This window comes from Condylura cristata, unplaced genomic scaffold, assembly GCF_000260355.1.
Source record: "Condylura cristata isolate star-nosed mole 26May11 unplaced genomic scaffold, ConCri1.0 scaffold00038, whole genome shotgun sequence".
NCBI lineage: Eukaryota > Metazoa > Chordata > Mammalia > Eulipotyphla > Talpidae > Condylura > Condylura cristata.
In genome coordinates this window covers 7,616,161-7,621,808 of record NW_004567139.1, presented here as the reverse complement: position 1 = coordinate 7,621,808, position 5,648 = coordinate 7,616,161, and the positions used below count along the sequence as shown (strand labels likewise).

Sequence of the window (5,648 nt, the reverse complement as noted above, 5' to 3'; positions counted from 1 at the left end):
CCCCTTCCAGCCCCTGGAATCCCCAGAAAAGGAGCTAGAAAGAGGGGCGCGAACCCAGGCGGGAACTCCGAGCCCAGTAAACAAGAGATTTTCCGGCCGCCGTCCCCCGGGGCCGCGCCGTCCGGGGGCGCCCGGCGGGGCCTAGTTAGCTGGCGCGGGAGGCCCGAGGGGCAGCGGCGCCGGGAAGGGAGAGGTGCTTGGGCCTGGCCCGAGCCCAGGGGACGCCGAGGGAGGGCAGGCCTCCGGGCTCCGGCTCCGCTCTCCGGGGTGCGGGTTCTCGCGGCGCCGAGTCGCCTGGGGGATCGCCAGCCGCGCGCGGCCTCAGCCAGCCGGTAGCGGGGCGTGTTCGCTCAGCCCGAGCGCCCGCGGGAGGAGGGGCCGCGGGGGAGGGGACCCAGCTGGTGGCGGACAGAGGGGCTGCAAAGTGGGGGGCGGGCTCGGGGCGACGGGAGGGTACCTCGCGGGCTGTTTGTTCGCGAGCCTCGGTCTGTGACCACCAGGAATCAAACTCTGAATCACTCCGAGCTGCCCAAGCGATAAACCTCAGCCGGCTCCTCCCTTTGCGCTCCAGCTTCTGGGACTCCAGGAGGGAATGTTTGCTTAGCGGCCGGCAGCAGTGGGGCCCTGGTTTTCTACAATCCAGTATCCCTTCCTGGACCTGGCCCCCAGCTAGGGATCTGGGAAAGAGGGGGTTGCCTCAGTTCTTGTAAATATTAGGAAGAGCGCATTTCCGCTGCTGAGCCGCCTGCCCTCCTCTCCCCCTGCCCCCACCGCCCACCCCATGTCTCTTCCTCCCCTGGCCAGGTGTGCGCAGGCTCCTAAGGTCCAGCCAGTTGCTGCCCCACTGGCCCCGGCAGTGACTGGCCAGGCCTACGGGGCAGATGGACCTCTGACCTCTAGCTAGCTTTCCTGCCCCTCGCTGACAAGGAATGACATCCCATGGAGGTACTGACCCCCATCAACCTAGAGAAAAAACAAACCGGCACCCTGCAGGAGCCCCTGAGGAGCTGGGGTCCAGCCCCCAGACTCAGTTTGCTTTCAGGCTTGGGGGCCCTACACCCCTTCATGCTACAGAGGCCCCTGGTGAAAGGCAGCTCGTCTCCCCCGCCCCAGCCCCAGACTCCTGGCCTAGGCAGGGGAGAGGTGGGGGTACCTGGCGCCTGACCGCCCACTGGAGTCTTGGGAAAGAGACAGCAGAGGTGGCGCCCTGCCCTTAGCCCTGCCCTTAGCCAGCATGGTGCGTGGCGAGCAGGAATGTAGGCGGCTTCTGGGGGTGTTTGCTCTGCCTTTTCACCCCGTCTCCTCTGGAACAGGATCTGCCTTCAAAACAAAGCAAGGCCCTTGGGACAGGTGACCTGCCTCGAGGCCCCTGCTGCCCTGTGCTTGTGGCTGCTGGGGCCTTGCCCTGTCTGGGTGGGGAGCCCCGAGGGGAGGTGAGGAGGGCCCACCACCCCATGGGTCCGACCGTGGTGGGTGCCCCTATACTCGTCAGGCCTGCAGAGGCCGGCAGGGAAGCTTGGAGGGAGGTGCCCTTGCTTTCCGAGATGCCAACCACTGGACCGTGGCGCCCCCAAATGCCCTTCATCCGGTGTAATGACCTGTTGGCATTTAACCCGATATCTAGGCCCATGTCCCTTTGAGAAGCGGTCCCTGTGGGCACTGCCCACCCGCTGTTGGAAGAGGCCCTTGGAGGGCTGTGTCCATGCCCCTTCCTGCACCAGTATGGTGCCATGGAACACTTCCTGGGGGCTGCAGGCGTCTCGGGTAGTGACAAGACCCCGGGCCTGGGCTGGGAGCTCTCTGCCACCTGCCGGCCACCCCACCGGTCCCAGCCCAACTTGCTTCGAGTGTTGCCCAAACGTCTAGAATGTTCCTCGCACAAGCCTGGCCCTTACAGGTGTGCAGTGACCAGCCTCTGCTTTCCTGGTCCACTGCCTTGAGCCTGAGTCCTGTCACTGCAAGAGGCCAAGCAGTTTCGCACCCCAAACTTTCCTGCAAGCTGCTTCTCTGACATTCTTTCCATTCCGTGCCTGTAATTGCCAGGCCTCGCTCTGGGCCTGCCCCTCGCTCTTCCTTCTACCTCCAGCATCCTGTCCCTCCTGCCCCCTCTCCCAAACTGACCAAAATGCTTCAAATCTGCCTGCGCTCTGCTCCCCACCAGGCCGTCTCCAGGCTTTCCTCGCCACCCCCAGAAAGCCGCCCGCGCGCTGGCCCACGGCTTGCTCACATTTGTTTGTCTTCTGTCCTCGTGTTTCTCAGCCAGGCTCCTCGCCCTCTCCCCGGTGAGAGGTGCCCTTCTCAAGAGCGGGGACAGGTCCTGCTCTTGCCCCCAGCATCTGGCACAGAGCCTGGCACGAGGTAGGCCCATTGGTCCCTGGTGAGAATGACAGCAGCAAGAAGGGACACAGCCCCCGGGCGGCAACGCGCTGCTGACCTGCCCCGCCGCCCCCCCGGGCCTGGCCAACAGCGGGCGCCTGCCCGCCCTGGACCCAGACCCTCCTGGGAAGCCCCAGTGCCTGCTACCAGGTCCACCTGCCCTGGGCCAGCCATGCCCTGCCCCTGAAGTTCTGCGTGGGCACCCTGGCATGGGGCCCGGGAGGAACCTCCAGGGAGAGTGCTGGAGGTCATCCTGTTCCCTAGAGGGACTTCCTTCGTCCCTTGCCTGGGAGGCAGCAGTGCTGGGGGCAGTCTCTTTGGGGAACTATTTCCTGCTAGAAGGGGTCCAGCTTCTGGGTCCCGATCCCGCGGGGCCTCAGTGCAGCGAGGAAGTTCCTGGCTGGGCTGAAGGTGGGGCTCTTGGCTCCCTGACAGGTGGGTGCAGATTTTGCATTTGACGTCTCCTTCTCCCAGCCCCGCGTTAACTGCTGGTGGCCCAGCCTGCCAGGTCTGGCTGAGTCTCCTTCCTCTTCAGCTCACAGGACTGCCTGCTTGGAGCCACAGGGACCACCTTGTTTCTTGAAAGGACCCAAGTCCCAAGGTGGCCCCTGAAGAAGCAGGAGGCCGGGTAGGGAGCAAGCGGGTCAATGCTCACTCACAACCCACTGCCTACGGACGATGCTTCTGGAAATGGACCCGGAGGTGGGCCTCGGGCAGAGCCTGCTGCCTGTCGCCTGACGCTCAGCCCAACGCCAGCAGCCTCGCGTTCTGTGGCTCCCTGCTCCCACCCCAGCCACGGCTCAGTGGCCACTCACCAACTCCCCGTGGAAGGAGAGAGCTGGATGTCACATGCTCTCCAGGCCTGACCCACCTTCATCTGCCCACTGAACCAGGAGCCAGGCCAAACCCAGGGCCCAGAGATTCAGGCCATGCCCACCCCCCAACCCCTTCCAGAAGCCAAAAGGAAACGTGCAAGCAGCACAGTGGTTAGCCAGCCCCACCCCCTAGAAGAGTCACCCCAGATCTGAGAACTTTTCCAGGTCACACTTGCCTCTAGGTCACCCCAGTGGCTATCGCCCCCGACTGCTGACCCTCCTGTGGGCTTCCCTCCACTCCCTAGCACCTCAGCCACCCTGCAGCCCCCAGTCAGTGGGGGCCAGATGACGACCCCGGCCCCACACACCAACTCCCACGGCCTTTCGGGGGGCTGAACCCCACACTCGGCATCCACAGCCTCGCCGCTTGGCCCCTCCTGGGCTCCAGCCTGACCTCCCTCTTCCCCGCAGGAAATAGCCCTCAGCCTGAGAGGTCAGCTCCAGACCGGCCACGGCAGTGACTTCATTCACATCCCCCCACTCTTAACTCAGGAGACCCTCACCTCTGTGACTCAGTCTGATCCCTGTAAGACCTGCTCCTCCCAGAAGCTTCGCTGGTGACTTCATCTCACACCCTCCTTCTCCCGCTGCCCCCCCCCCAAACTGCCCCGCCAGCATCGCTGATTGTATTTTATGCAGGGATGCTCCGTCTCCTGGTGGCCCCGTGGGGTGCGGGCCCTGCACTTCACCCCCATCCTTCCTGCTGCCTGGGGCTAGTGCTTTATACTCTTGATACTCATAGCCAAATGAGCAAGCAGTATGGGTGAAAAGACACCAAGTTTGGCCAAGAACTGAGGGTGTTTGACCTCACAGGGCGAGGGGAGAGCAGGGTGTAGGCTCAGCCTTGCTGAACCCCCACGCTCAGGTCCTGACGCCCTCTGGCTCCCAGGATCCTGCAGCAAGAAGCGCAGACGCTGGTGGTTCTGTACGCCCACCCCTGCGAGGCCGAGCCTCTAGCACTGAGCCGGTTCCCAGCCTCCTCGTTCACACGTCTGACCTTTCTGGACCGTGGGTTCAGTCAGGTGGACATTGCCGTGTCCATCACAGAGAGCCAAAGGCTGAGGCTCCTCATGCCCCAGGGGCTCGCCACGGGTGGGCGTCCTCCGTCCCCTGCCCGGGACTGGCCCGCTGAGCCCTGGTCGAGCTGCTGCTCAGCTCTCAAGCAGCCTTTCTGTTCCTCGCCTTACTGGCGTTTATTTCTCTGCGTATAATCTGTCCCCACCAGGTGTGACATGTCTGAGGGGCAGGTGTACCCCGCCCGCCTCTGTGGCCCCCCGGCGCCTGGCCTACAGCGGGGTCTCAGGAAACATTTGGAAGGGAACCGCTGGAGGCAGAATGAGCAGGCCAGAGGACGCCAGCCCTGGGCCGGCCTCGCTCCTGGAGGCCTGCTCTTCCCCCACTGTCCCTTCCCGGTCAGCAGCCAACCTCAAGACACTCTGCCCTGGGCAGTTGCCCGCCCGGGCAGGGCGGTGCCACCTCTCTGCCCTGCGTGGTCACATCCTTACTGTCTCCTGCCCGCCTTGGGGCCACTCAGCCTTCCCGCGCCTCGCCACCACGGCAGCTTCCCCGAGCAGCTTCTCGGGACCCAGCTGCTGCCCTCCCAGGCTCTGGCTCAGCCGGGACCCCAGGGGCTGGGGTAGGGGCAGCCAGAGCTGCCAGCACTCACCACGGACGGACAGAGCCCCCGGCGGGCAGGGCCGGGGCCGGCTCCTGGGCGGTGTCCAGGCCCAGCTGCTCCCTGCGTGGCCGGCCGCTCCACCCTGCCTGCCTCTCCGGAAGCCCAGCTGCGGTGTGGCCCGAGGCTGCCGGGAACCTGGCTGTGCTATTCTGGGAGCCTGATGGAGCTCGCGCCGGCAGCAGCTGAAATTTCAGCCCTTTCGGTTTCCCGCTGCTCTTCTCCTCCCCTCTGATGATAAGGCAGAGTCCAGTCATTACGCAGCGCTCAGAACCGCTGCTGGTGCATTTGAGGGTCTTAATAGCAGCTGTGGTTGTGCTTAAGGAGGGGCCTGGCGCAGCGTCTGCACGGGGCCGTGGCTGCCTCGGCTCCGCCGTCAGTTCCTGCGGTCAAGTCATTTTCCTGAAGTTTTACAGCCTGTCATCAGCACCCACTGCCGGAATCCAGCCCAGACAGGCTCTGGGCCCTCGGTGAGAGCCGCCGGGCGCCTCCGCGGGCCGCTTGCTATCCGTGGGAACGTGGCGTCTCGGTGACCTGAGTCTGCAGTGTCAGCAGTAAAGCAGGAGACCTGAGTCTGGGTAACCAAAGATGTGGGTCGCCAAGCCCGCTCTGCAGCAAAAGGGAGCAAGCCCTTTTGTTACCTGGAAATAAAAATCTCATTGATAGACCAAGCGCTGATTTGATCATCAAAGTGAAGCATCTGGGTAGAGTTTACTGTGCCA

The 5,648-nt window shown here is 64.1% G+C and overlaps 1 protein-coding gene across 2 annotated transcripts in view; it reads right to left on the bottom strand.

Annotated features, from left to right (window-relative positions):
• The window catches only part of GPRC5C (G protein-coupled receptor, class C, group 5, member C), a 23,484-nt gene extending 18,366 nt beyond the window's left edge, over positions 1-5,118 (bottom strand). For both annotated transcript variants that reach the window (XM_004693473.2, XM_012733137.1), the window contains exon 1: positions 4,918-5,118. The gene's annotated coding sequence lies outside the window, so the exon portion shown is untranslated. The remainder of the gene's footprint in view (positions 1-4,917) is intronic.
• Between the last annotated feature and the right edge of the window lie 530 nt (positions 5,119-5,648).